General features: G+C 37.7%; 1 long non-coding RNA gene across 4 annotated transcripts; it reads right to left on the reverse strand.

Annotated features, from left to right (window-relative positions):
* Positions 1 to 9428: 9428 nt before the first annotated feature.
* On the reverse strand, positions 9429 to 13371 carry LOC309491125. Of its 4 annotated transcripts, none has more exons than XR_014202915.1 (7): positions 13094 to 13371; positions 12877 to 12982; positions 12705 to 12777; positions 12550 to 12622; positions 11743 to 12024; positions 11400 to 11523; positions 9429 to 9819 (listed from the first exon to the last, which is right to left on the reverse strand). It is a non-coding gene; the product is annotated as an uncharacterized lncRNA (long non-coding RNA). The 4 variants fall into 4 exon arrangements; XR_014202916.1 differs by having other exon boundaries at positions 12705 to 12773; positions 13094 to 13370; XR_014202917.1 differs by having other exon boundaries at positions 12877 to 13369.
* Positions 13372 to 14994: the final 1623 nt, after the last annotated feature.

Here is a 14994-nt window from a genome sequence, read left to right on the forward strand (position 1 = left end):
ATCACAGGAATATATATATATATATATATATATATATATATATATATATATATATATATATATATATATATATATATAAATGTATTCCTGTGATGCAAAGCTGCAAATCATTAGCCCAGCCTTGATTCTTCTAAAATCAATCCAATGCTCAAGATACATTTCTTATATAATTATATTTAAATTCAATTCAATAATCTAGATAAATTAAACATAAATTGACCAGAGGAAAAACAGTTTGAACACATGGAATGTACTGTATAGTTGTGAGAGATAAAGTAAAATCCGACTATATGGCACTGAACATAAGAGCTCATGTAGGAGTGGATGTGCAGGATATGATCGCATGTTAATGGGCCGTGTGAATGCAGCGTGGAGGATGGGATTGGGCATGGCATGGACCCTTGCAGAACGTCCACTGTCAACACCTCACAGAGCCTTTCCATGCCACCCCACATGAGCGGTTAACTCTTTAAGCCATCGAGAAGCATTGTGCCAAGCATTGTGGAGCAGATCAGAAGACTCATGCTGTTTTCATTCTGCTCAAAACAGAAAATCACACACTGAATTTTACTCTTTTAAATATATTTTATGTCAGCGATAAAAGTCTTAAAACATTTACCATAAAACAAAAATGTTATGATTTGCAACAGTTAACGGGTTTGAGCAAATAAGGATGAGTAAATAATTCTAAACTATTCCTTTAATGTAGATCAAGCTTTGGGTCTCTGACGAAAAACAAATATGAACTCAGGCATATCTCTTCCACGGCATCAAAGCTTTTCTCTTTGTGACCGGCCCTATTGGGACAGGGGTTGGTGGGGGGCCATGACCACAGCCCCTCAACATCTCTCATCGTTTAGACCCGATCGCCACTTCGTTGACATTCCTCCCTCTGCCGGCAGAACGCGTTCCCATTTTCCGAGCTCAGTGCCAGCGGCGCAGACCCCCCACCCTGAGGCTGGCATCATGCCCACATTAAGTGCAGAACAGGCTGGACGGCGCCACTGGCGCTTAAAGAAACATTTAATGTTTCACAAGGCTGTAGGAGTCAGGATTACACTCTGCCGTTCTTTAAACCCTGCGGTGCGGGAAACAATCAGCTCATGGCTATTTTGCTTCGGTACATGAGGGCAAGGCTTGTTACGAGACCCGGCACTGGGGAACGGATCCAGATCTGGAGGGCTACACCTGCACCTGGCATGGGCATGAAATGACCAATAAAAAACAAGAACTTAAAAATGTTCCCAGTGTAGCCAGACATTTGATCGAACCGAATGCGGCCCATTGCATTTACATTTTCAAACTGCTTTAGAAATGATAATAAAACCTTGTTTGGGAAGAAGGGGGCTTTGAAAGTCTGGACTGGGTCAGGGAGCCCCTCGGATGAGACACCAAACATGGGGTTCAATGACAAATGAAGGGAGCGTTGCAGAATCCAAATGGCGCTGTCAGAAAATGCACAGTAGTTCTGCCAAAGAGCTCAAAATCCCCCAAAACGATGCCCACTCATTGCATGTTGTACTTAGGACAGTTATCAAGTCATTGCCATTCCCATTTCCCCTTACAAATTTGTTTTGGGAAAAAAAGCTCCTATTTCACCTCTTGGAACCTCAACAGTGCCTCCAGAGTTCAGCTTTGTGCTTTAATGAGCAAACTTGGTTCAGACTCTTTTGCTCCGTTTGACCGAGGCCAAGTTGGGGAGATTTGGCAGACGGAGCAAGTGCTGATAGGACAAGGTCCATAATGTTGCACACGCACGCCAAAGTTTTCAGTAATGGCAGCACTGACAAAAAGAGAATTATGAGGGGATGGCGTAGCTGAGAGGTTGCCAGAGGGGAACTAGCATTTTGGACATGGGGGATATTAGATGTCAGCATACCAAAGGGACTGAATTCAAGCTATCATATAATACATGACCTACACACTTAGGATAGTTCGCCCCAAAAATGAAAGTTCTGTCATCATTTATTCATCCTTGTGTCGTTCCAAACCCATAAGACACAGCAAGCAAAGTTGTCAACCAAAGGACTGGGATATATATATAAAGTTTTGGTTACCTGAACTTTCAATGGGGGGAAAGAAAAGTGATATATATTTGGAATGGCATAAGGGTGAGAAAATGTCGATTTTGGTTAAAGTAACCCTTTAAGATAAACTGCAAGTCAATAATGGCATTGATCTTTAGTTCAGTTTGCATCCAAAAATGGGCACTTTTGGTCCTTTGTAAAACTCAAAACTCAGGGCACCTTAAAATAGTCTTTTCACACTCTCATTAGGTAACTTGCCTTTTATTATTGTCCATCATTGAACATTCATGCCTTTTCTAACCAAACAATGTCATATCCACAACAGTGTAATTTCCATTCCAATTGTTTAATAGCATTCTGTTGTAGAAATTATGTTTGAATCATATTTGGAGCAAAATGCTAAGGCTAATTTCGCTAGCATTTGATGTAGGCCTAAGCTAATTACACACATTTAAACCAACACTATTTTTGCATAATTTTATCAAATTAAAACAAGTGTATTCATGTGGTGACAAGGATTACTGAGAGACAGAATTAGACCGGGTTAATTAATCAAAATGGTTTATGTTTATTTTTTCTCTGTTTTACAAATTATTAGAAAATAAGAAAATAATTCCAGTTAGACAATTATATAGTTTAAATTAAAGTTATTTTTATTAAAAAACAATCCCTGGGACATAAGGTGCCATACATAAGAAAACACACATCGATGTTATTTTATTCTACTTTGAGTTGTAATTTACAGCATTAAATGGTTACATGAATGCACTCTGTTTCCAGAACAATTGTATGCCAACTTTGAATAAGAGTTCAGTCAGAATATAATTATTTTAATGACCAATGCTAAACACTGTATGTGTATTTTTAGGCTTTAGGCCCCAAAACCTGAATGCACCCACTGGCTATTGTGAGGTTCACCCTGCATGCTCGTGTAACCTAAGCTAGCAGTATTACAGGGGTCCCGACACCTCGCATTAGGAGGGGAACTGCATCTCTCTGGCTATAAACACCAAGGTGGACTCATAACTGTCCACACCAAGCACATTCCAGGGCTTTTGTCACAGCCACGCTTCAGATTAGCATTAATTTATTTGGGTAGTAACTAAGTCACATGGACACTGAGAAAGTAATAGCAGGAACTCTGGGAATTAAGAAGTAAAAAATATATAATTTAAGTGACTGTGAATGGACAGAATATTAGGCTTGCAATCTTTATGCAATGCCTATTAAAATGCATGTACTAGAGGATGGTGTGATGCTGCCATGCATTTATCATTGATAGTAGAACATTTTTATTTAAAAATATTTTTAAAAATCATGTGGACGCACACACACCCACACACACAAACACACACACACACACACACACACACACACACACACACACACACACACACACACACACACACACACACACACACACACACACACACACACACACACACACACACACACACACACACACACACACACAACACACACAAACACACACACACACATATTAGTTACTGACACACAATCTGATCAGTTTTAAGTCTTAATTGTCATTTATAAAATTTGCAGTATAATGGTGTCAATAAAATATAAAATAAAATATTCATCAACTGCACAACATTTCACAATGACTGAATTCCTGAAAAATCTTTAAAATATATATATATATATATAAATATTTGTATACCTGCATGCCAACAATCAAAATCAAAATAAAATCTTTCAAAACTGTGCCACTTTGTGTCAAATACCCTTAACACACATACAACATTAATTAATTAATTATTTTATATATTTTTTCATCTTGAGCCAAGGATTCCCATTTTATAATGTGAAAAAAATATATATACGTATATTACTAGGCTAATTAATAATTGGCCTATATATGTATGCAGTTTATTATTGTAAGGGTAGTTTCTCACTGTGACAACAATCAGTATGTATATGTTGAATAGGTTTCAATAAAATAAATGTTGTGCTTAGTTAGATTCAATGGGAACCATTTCAATCTGATTTCCTTTCTAAACAAAACCCCCTAAAATGATCTATCTAAAGTTCAAAGTTCAAACACTTCTGTAAAGTGACTGTCCCTTTAAGGACGCACCCAATGTTAACAGATTGTGCCAAATGTTATCAAAGACCTTCATCTCAGCTCTCTAAAACTGTAGGTGACAGAATCAAGATTCTCTCTTCCTTCCACACGATTAGTGACAGCCAGTAAACAAGCCAAGGGGAGGAGAGATATGCCCACCTCACTAATTACTGTAAATTAGTGTAATTAGCAAGAAACACCTTCTGTTTCACACAATCCCTTCTCAATATGCATGTGACATCCATTTAGCATCAGTCTGTTAATGCTGCAAATTAGCCTTTTAAGGTTAAAAGTAACAACCATCTTTTGAAGAGGATACTGCACATTTTTTAAATCACAACATGAACTATTTGTCAAGTTTAAGGCACTGGACAAGCATTTCATAGAATTCTATTTTTAGACAGGACCGAGCTAAATTTCAGTCATTTCAAAATACAATAAATGACACCATTCATTGCATTCCATTCCATTGGCAAACAATTAAGACACTCAAAGGTGTGAATCTTGCTGAGTGAAGTTGCCACTGGTAGTAGCACACATTCCTTACATCACCTAAAGCCTACATTTGGGCCACCATGCATCTCAAACCCTTCCACCATTTGCATGTGACAAAAAAAATTTTGCAAAATGGACCACCAAGACAAAAGCAACAAAGCTTTGGAGGTGACAGCAGCTAACTACAACAGAGACATCACTCTGGGCCATCTCCTCCTCATTCTTGGCCTCCAGTATAGCTAAATTTGGCAGAAGTCGGTGTGTCTTCAGGCTGGTTTTCACACCTGTCACCCTGTCACCATCCGGGTCCCAAACTCTTACGTTTTAATGTCCTGTTGTCACAGGGCAGAGTCTCTGTGTGTGTTCCTCAGGACTCTCCCCATGGGACACAAGCTTACACAGGGAGATCAAAGAGAGGACACTATGAAAATATTGAAGCGCTGTGATCTTGGTCAGACCGTTGAAGGGTTAGACAGTGGCCCCGGCAGAGAGACACTTCTGATAGAAGTGTCTCACAGTGGAATCGAAAGATGGAACGCTTGAATGACTCTTTTACTTCCTTTCTATTGTTGGAGATTCTCAGGACAACTATGTATTATAATGCATTTTATGCACATACATGAACGCAATGACTTCCAAAATGTATGCAATGAGACTGGCATGTTTTTGCCCATTGGTGTGTTGATTTGTTAGATCTGACTAAATCACAAAAATGTTTTTCTTCAATGGATTGCCTTTTCACAACTGCCAGTATCCCACCACCCAAAAGTGCTTGCATTTCGACATAGATAGAGGTATAAAAATAATATTTCATAAGAAAGGATATTCTGAAAACGGCTGTTCCGAAATTCTGATTTTGCCATTGCTAGCTGGCAATCAGAATAATGCATTAACATGATGCATATATAATCAGAATACAACCAAATTCTAATTAACATCAAAATAATCTTGTGTGTGTAATTGCTTTTACTGATTCAACTATAATCAACCTCTTCAATTCAATAAGATGTTAAAGAAACCAATAAAGGGTGGATGTTCAAACAAGACTATTGTGCTTGTGTTGTGATCTATATACCAGCAATTTACGGATATTACAAGTATAATTGAGAAGATCATTTTTGAGAAGATGTTTTTATGTCTGAGCTGGTATAAAGAGGACTTTGGAACCATTGAGAAGGTGAAAGACCACACAGAAAGCACCCTCTCTCTTTCACACGTACCATACACTGGAATGACCTCATGCCTAACCTGTAATGTAACGTAACTCTCATTAAAATATTCTGGAATATTTGGTATGATTGTTATGGAACAGAGTCCCTCTTGTCTTGTCCAGTCCGGTGGTGAAGATCGGCATGGGTATTATACCTCATTACAGAGGTCATCAAAAAGGTATTCTCTCTGGCCAGATAAGTAAAACTGAGAATAGACCACTGGTGTATCTGATGCTAATTGACAAACATCGATGCGCATGATGTTTGTGTCAACAACCTGGACTCATTTATCTGAACTGGATGAACAGGAACACAGCAAAAACAGTGACCTATGACAGTTCCCAGCAGAACTCGTCTCTGGGTGGGCCAAACTGAAGGTGTACCTTGATGACCACTAGTGTTGTTTTTATAGGGCTCCTCTTCAAAGCGCATGTTTACAGGGGTGCCAAAGATTGGGCACAGAGCACCAGGGATTCTGACGCACAGGGACACACAAGGAGAGAGAAGTAGGGTAGCTTTGGATCCCATTGCCAATCCACATTTCTAAATTTTCACATCTTCCAGTAAAGTGTTCAGTTTCATTAATGTATCTCATAGAGTTTCCATTTAAAGTCCTACTGAATTCCCCTTCCCCCATCTATCCTCTGGCCTTGTGACAAACATACATCCACACCATGACACTTTATACACCTTTGAATGTCCATTATCTTGTGCTGTCCCTGTTGCCCAACTACTTTTAAGTCTAATGGACACAAGAAACAAGTTTTGAGCACTGCCAAATTCTCTTGTTCAGCTTTCTTGACTTCAATTAAAAGCATGTCTGCTAAGTAATTTCCATAAGATTGAGAGGGGTAACACATTCTAAGCTAGTGGCTACATGGTCATTAATAAGCAAGGTATAATGAAACTCATGAGTAGGAAGTGGGTGGCTTAAATCCCCACAATGCATTGATGGAACAGCTATGAAGCTGAGATAACTTTCACATGGTACAGGCGTCATCATCACTATTCACAGAATCTCTACTGAAACCTGACCCTGTGATCAGGGCAGCATTGCCAGAGCTGTACCTTCCCAAACATTCCCCCCGGCATGGGCCAACTCTTGCCTCCACAAAATTCAGCATGACTCACATTCTACTCAACGTCAGAGAGCTGGAGCCTTCGTGCAACTTTACAGCCAAACGAATGGTGTACATGTCCATGTAGCACCTCTAACATGCAAACATAGATGTTTCTCTTGCAAACATTCTCTGTCATCAGTGAATCTTTGTTATTTAAGTGAATTCTTACATTTGTTGGTATAGTGAGGCATTAACCTATTGTCCAAGTTGGTACAGTGAGGCATGCAAAATTTGACTATTCAAAACCTTTGAATGTTATTTTTAGTGGTGAAACTTTCTAAGGCAAGTTTTGCCTTTTTTGAGAAAATCCTTAACATTAGATACTAAACTCTGGATTGTAAGTTGTGCTGTACTGTATGTGCTAAAATGTTCTGTATTGTATGTGCTATGTTACCTCAAATCATGTGGCTTGTTGAGGAGAGGTGACCTATTATATTTCAAAGCAATCTGGCATACAGCATTTGCCTAGTGGGCCATTAAATGGGGGGGATTCATTACACCTAAATTAAAGGAGGAATCCAAGAGTTTTATCTAGAGTCCAGAATATGATAGAGACTAGGATCATCTAAGAGATTTAATCTTTCAACTCAAAAAGTAAACACCTAGAATACAGCTACAAAACATGAAACTCAGAAAAATCACAACATAAAAATGAACCTTTTATGGATACAAAAGCTTGTCTGTGGGGCAGTGCCCTCAAACTCATATATTTTGTGCATTTTGTTACTTTAAGAGTAGATGAGGGGTGGGCAAAAGTATACTTTTGAAGGTATTGGCCCAGTAACAGGTTAAGAAGTTTGTGTTTTTTTGCACAATTTTATGACAGTGTAGCATTCGATGGGGAGTTTTATAAGAGTTAGCTTATATAAGAGTTAGCTGAGTAGTAACCCATAATACTGAAAACAAGAAGGCATCTGATCACCTGAGATCTGCGATTCTAGTGTCACCCTTTATCATTCCTTAATTCATAGCACGTAACGTGGAGGATTTCATTACACACAGTGAAATGCTGTACTCTATATTTGTCTCTTTAATGAGGGTCCAGCGTTCCACAGAGCTTTCAGCCTAATCATTGTGTCTCGAACAACTATGCCTGGACACCCTCTTGCGCGCACACATATCATATCCCCATAACGCACGCTGCTCGTCAACAAGACGGCATGCATCTGACTCACAGTGCTTTTAACTACACCTTTACCAACACTACAAACGACAGTCACGAGTTGGAGACGCACACTCCGAAACCCTCCTTACACAACCATAAAGGCCCCCATAACAGAGTCTTTCCACTGGGGATGACTTTAGGGACGGTGTCAAATGCCAGCCATGAAAGAGCGTGCCGACCGAAGGATTAGCTTCGGAGTGTTATGATCCACCATTGTATTTTTCTTTGCCCTTCTTTCCACCCTGTTTAGATGGCAATTAGTGAGCTGCCAGGCTGGGCCAAGTTGTGCGGGTGACGTTACCGAGTATTGTTTATAGACAGCTGCTGGCCCCGATAAAAGCTAAGGCCCATTGATGTATTCACCAGCTGTGCTTGTAAGCTACAGCCTGCCTCCACTACTCTGTCAAGAGCTGTCGAACCTGAAGAGTGACCCCTCATTTAGCTCGCCATACTTAGCATTGACAATTCGTCCGTTCATTTTGAATAATAAATGTACACAGTATGTACTGGGATTCATAGGTTGAACGATTGGTTACACTTTATTTTGAAGGTCCCCTTTGGACATTCTGTTGATTATAAGTAACGTTAGACGTGTAACACCTACATGTCAACTAACTCTCATTAGAGTTAAATTTGAGTATTAGAAGACTGTTATGAGTAGGGGTATGGTTGGTAGTATAAGGGGTTCGGGTTAATATAATAAGTTGACATGTAAGGGGCTTTCGCACCGGGTAGTTCTAGGAACTTAGTTCTAGGAACTAGTCACCAGGTTGGTTCCCCAATAACTAATGGTTCCCTTAGGAAAATTTTCCTGGTTGCATTCGCACCGCCAGTAGGAACTCTGAAGTAAGCCGCACTTATTTTGACGGCGCTGAGAACGCCAGCCAGAGCCTGAGCACACAGGGCTCGCATTCTCCATGCTCTTTAGTTTACGATCTGTCTAACAGTCCTGTCCAATACGTTATTAGATAGAACTGTTATACATAGAAAGTAGACAGCACTGTAAAGAGGTTGCTGTAAATTTTACAGTAACTTACTGGCAGCTGGATGCCAGTAAGTTACTGTAAAATGTTTTACAGTATTATTACTGTATTTTCACTTACAGTATACTGTACCATTTACTGTAATTGCATTTACAGTATTATTACTGTATTTTCACTTACAGTATACTGTATCATTTACTGTACTTGCATTTACAGTATTATTACCGTATTTTCATTTACAGTATTAGTATTGTTTTTTGTTTGTTTTTTTTCATTTAAATTTTCTTTTTTTTATTTATGTTTACCCCACCCCCCAAAAAATCACAATAACTCACAAACATTTGTCCTTATAATATTCTTTTTAATCGTTGAACATTTTGTTTTAGAAGTACAAATTACAAATCTTGACCTTTAGGAGCCACTAGCTGAAGAAAAAAAAAGGCAACATCTCCAAAGTCCATAGAATTAATCTCCTGGTGACCATTTATATCTGTAGCATGGCAAAAACGTACACACACTGAAAAGCAAAACAGGCCTTAAAACAATAAAATACAGTCAAAGTCAGTGTTGTGTTGTTACATTTCAGTAATTTTGCCAGTCAAAGTTGACAACCTCTCTGATGAGAAACACTGAGGGTTTCAGGCTGATGCTTTTCTTTGGACCTTTCCAGATTTCCATCTGATCTGTGCCTTTGGTGTTTGGTGCCATCAGGGTTGACTCTCAGAATGAACCTGCAAACACAAGCAGGGAAAAAATATATAATTTTTTCAGACCGGTGTTGGCAGAATTTTCCCTAACCCTCAAACTTGATGCTGCATGTACTTTGGCGTTAATAAAAGCACTACATCTGATTCTGAATCCACCTACAGTAGTGGTGGGGGAAAAATCGATTCTGTTCAGTGTCGCGATATTTTGCGCACGCAATTATATTGATACAGTAGCGCAAAGTATTCCAATATAGGTTATAAGGCTGTGACGGTGGCAGTTTTTTTTACCACTGCGGTGGTAATGGACCAACTACCTGCAGTGGTTGGGGGGTTATTATGAAAATTGAAATAAAAAAATTTAGTTTATTCGAGCAAAAAAGTCTTTATTTGAGCAATTCCGTCAAAGAAGCAACACAAAGCCTGTAAAGCATTCAAATACATATCAGTAAATATTAGAAACTTACATAATAGAAAAGTTAAATCTATATAAAAAAGTTTAATACTTCCACACAAAGACACGTGATTCCACATGAAGCCATACCGCTCTGTGCTTTGAGAGGGATGACACGAGGAGGAAAGAGACCATCGATCTATTTTCTGATATCTTCATGTTTTCTACTTGTTGTAAAAGGTATGAAAAGTGAATTTAATCTTCCACAAGGGCAAGACATTTAAGCTATGTTTGAAATTGCGCTGCCAAAGAGAGCGAAACTAAAAATCAAATAAACTTGACGCGCCGTACATGTCTAATAACAAGCAAAAACTGTGTTGAAATGAATCTGACGTGCAAGTAAAAATGTAGGCTATCTGTCCTACAACGTTTTTCTACTTTACCACAGTAAAGAATGTGAATGTAATAGGCCTAAATAAAAGCGAACCAAGGAAGAAACGTTTATAATCCCCTTCGAAAATCGAGACGTAAGTGAAGATTTTGGGAAAAAAACAAGGTATTAAATGCAGGGATGAGTCACAATTTTTGGATATTCGATTAGTTTATTTAATTATAGAATTATAGTATATCGAATAGGTTGTGTAATTATTCTCTAAAATAAAATCTCCATGTTTTTGGTGCTAATGCGGTGGTGACGCGTTCATATAATTACGTTCTGTAATAAGGTCCTGTGTCCTGAATGTTCAAGGACAAAGTTTTTGCACTAGCCTCCAGTAAATGTGTAGAAGATGTTCACAGATTTAATGTGACATTTGTAGTGAGTTGAGCAGTCTTATTTTTTGTAATGTCTTTGAATAATATGGGGGACATGAATCGCAATATATCGCAGAATCGAATCGCAATACTTGCTGTATCGCAATGTTAGGAAGCGCAATAATATTGAATTGTGGCCCAAATATCGCAATACTATCGAATCATCAAATTTTTGCCAATTTCCACCCCTAACCTACAGGGATGGTATTACCCCATAATACATTACATTAAAATCATTAAAGCTTCATTCTTTTTCAATATTCCTGTAGCTTAGATTTCCAGGGAATGGATAATTTAAATTAAACTTAATACAATGTAAGTTGCTTTGGATAAAAGTGACTTCCAAATGCATGCATGTAAATGTAATGTAATGTAAAAAAAAAAAAATATATTGGTTTACCTGATTCTGCATTCGACAAAATAGACAGCTAATGCTGAAGAGTCGTCTGTTAGCAGTTGTAACTGGATGATGATTCTGCCCTTCATTGTCAGCATCCATGTTTTTGCTTTGAGAACAGACTCTCCTGAAACAGATAAAGTCACAGCAGCCTTTTAGTGTTATAGTTTACAGAAAAAAAAACTAAAATACAATAACAGAACTTATTACTAACAACAATAACATGTGGGGTGAAGATGAGGTAAGATATAATGTTGTATGGTGTTTATAGTTTTTAATCAATTAAACAACATTAAAAATATTAGTTAGCAAAACTTTGCTATATTGATAATGGTATATTGCTAACCCTTTCCTCCTCCTTCTCCTCTTCCTCCTCCAACGTCAACCCGTTCTGTGTATTAGTGGAGAGCGTCAGCAGTGATGTACAGTCCGGAGGGAATGGCCGCTGCAAATTCAAAATAAAGAACAGAAAAGAACATGTTTGCCTGCTTAACTAATGCATACTTCAGCTAATTTAGTTGATGTCATCTTACTCACCTGTAAATGTTATCACCATTACGAAGGCAATCACAAAAAAGACTCCAAAATACACCTCCGACATTTCAGACGACATAATTCAGACCACAAACTTGAAAATAAAACAAAAGATGAAATTAACAATGGTGTTGGATAAAGGGTTAGTTTACTCAAAATTCACTCAACTTGTTCATAACTTCCATTAAATTATTTAATGTGCTGTATACAAAAGAAGATATTTTAAAGAACATAAGCAAACAAACAGTTACTGGTCCCCATTGACATCCAAAGTATTTTTTCTATTATAGAAGTCCATGCGGACCAGCCACTATTTACCAACATTATTCAAAATATCTTATTTTATATCTTAATAATATCTTATTTTACATAAATGTTCAGACGAAAGAACTTCATGCAAGTTTAGAACACGTTGTGGGCGAGTAAATGATGACATACATAATTTTCTGTTTAAGGTGTACTACGTTATCCCTTTAACTAAGTTTTACTCAGTATTTACGCTGTACATCTGCCAAAAAGTTGTGAAAGAGGAGACAGAACATACCAAAGTTATTATGCTTCTCTGTTTAATAAGTTTACTTCGGCTAATTTAGGTGAAGGTGACCATAACGTTACATACCAGTTGATGTTATCACAATGAAAAGGCTCCAACACACTCCATCGTTGCAGATGGCATTATCCAGATCACAAACCTGAAAATAAATCATATAGGCCTACGTGAAAATATTGTTTAAAACCCGCACTTTAACAAGGGTTTCGTCTATCTCACTTTACCTCAGTATTTCACGTTGAGTTCGCTGTTAGCTCGGTTAACGTTACCGTCGACTCCGCCCGCCTGATGAGCTAACTTGCGTTAAAGAGGCAGAGGAACACACAACCATTATTTTTTATAGTTTTAACTAAAGAATATTTCGGCGAATAATATAGGTGAACTTAACTTACTCACCAGTTAATATTATCACCGTGACAGCGACCCGGCCGACAGTCAGGAAAAAAGACAGTAATAAAGGCACCAAAAAAAACATTCTGACGACAGTCAGGAAAAAAAGACACTAAAACCATTCAGACGAAAACAAAACGATACATCATGTTAGTTTGCTGTTAACATAAGTAAAAACATTTGAAAATGTTTATTTTACATAAAATAGAAATTATATACTAACCTTTTTGGTGAGTTACATGATCTTTTGTCCGTGCATTAACTGCCACTTCACCCCTCAAAAAAACACTTGAAAAGAAATCCCTCTTGCCATTGGTCAGTTTTTCGCGGGCAAGTTCACTACTGTAAATTGATTTACAGTAGTGAAGAATTACAGTAGTGACCCTATATTTTCCCATAATCCTTTGCTGTTTACAGTAACATACTGTATACATATTTTACAGTATCTTACTGTACATATTACAGTAAAATACTGTTCAAATTACAGAAATCCGTTACAGTGAGTATATGAAAAGGTGTCCAGTGTTGCTAGCTGAGCAGAAATACATAATCATGTTTCGTTTGTCCCCTCAAAGTTGCGTTGAAATTTCTCCTTGGCGTAAAGGTTAAGAGGCTCATCTATCACTGTTTTCCATGTTCGTACAGTTAGTTTCTGGAGTAAATATATAGGCTATAATCTGTGTGTTTACAAAGCTTTTTTTTTAATGGCGGGTGTTGGTGTTTCGTGTGCGTTTGGCCAATCAGCGTACACTTACGTCACTGGTAGCTCCTTTAGTGCTGGTTTAGACACTACTCTGAAGTAGGAGCTAAATTAGTTCCTCCAAAAGGAGTCCCTAGAACTAAAATCGTTCCTAGTTCCTGCGGCGTGAACAAGCCAAAAAAACGATCTATGCTATGAGTGAATTACCTTGCATAATTAGCCAGCACAATGCTAGGATGTTGTGGATGGTTTCCAGGGAATTCTAGCCGGTTGCTAGCAGTGTTAATCTAGTCGACAAAACTACTGATAAACAAAGGAAATTTGACCAACTATAAGTAACTTGTCAACTACATGTCAACTAACTATCATTAGAGTATAAGTAGGCTGTTTGGGTTCGGGTTAGAAGAATAAGTTTACATATTTGCAAAGTTACATTTATGGGTGTTACCTATAGCCTACTTATATGGACCATTAAAATAAAGTGGGTAACACTTTACAATAAGGTTCATTAGTTAATATTAGTTAATGTATTTACTAACATGAACTAACAATGAGCACTATATTTGTTACAGTATTTATTAATTTTTGTTAATATTAGTTAATAAAAATACAGCTGTTCATTGTTTGTTCATGTTAGTTCACAGTGCATGAACTAATGTTAACAAATGCAACCTTTGATTTTAATAACATATTAGTAAATGTTGAAATGAATATTAACTAAGGTTAATAAATGCTGAAGAAGTATTGCTCATTCATAGTTCATGTTCACTAAGGTAGTTAACTAATGTTAACTAATGTTAACTAATTAACCTTATTGTAAAGTGTTACCATAAAGTGTTACCAAACACCACTTTTTCGTCACTTTCAACCATGCTTCAATATCCGACGCACAAAGCACCCTTTAGCGTTCATATGAGACGCATAACCCTACCACATACCTAAACCTACCCATAACCGAAGCGTCACATATGGACGCTAAAGGGTGCTTTGTGCGTCGGATATTGACGAACTTTCGAAAGCGTCAGTTATATGACGCCTAAACCTACCCATAACCGAAGCGTCACATATGGACGCTAAAGGGTGCTTTGTGCGTCGGATATTGAAGCATGGTTGAAAGTGACGAAAAAGAGACGATTTGGGGTGAGAATGTGTTCCAGCCACAAACACACTACTGACAAAAATATGACAAGACACGTCACCACAAGATCTTAAGAAATGTTTATTATAAAAATCTAGAAAAAAATATTTTGTGTTTAATAATTCAATCATATTTAATACGTTTAGGGTTCGAGGTGTGTGAACTGAAACTGACATGCAGTGAATGAACACCCCGATCACTTTGCCTGCAGGTAATTAACTCACTTATCCTATATGCAATCTATATAAGATTAATCAAAAACATAAGCAACAAAAATGTAATATTA

Source organism: Leuciscus leuciscus (assembly GCF_965113295.1).
Source record: "Leuciscus leuciscus genome assembly, chromosome: 25".
Lineage (NCBI taxonomy): Eukaryota > Metazoa > Chordata > Actinopteri > Cypriniformes > Leuciscidae > Leuciscus > Leuciscus leuciscus.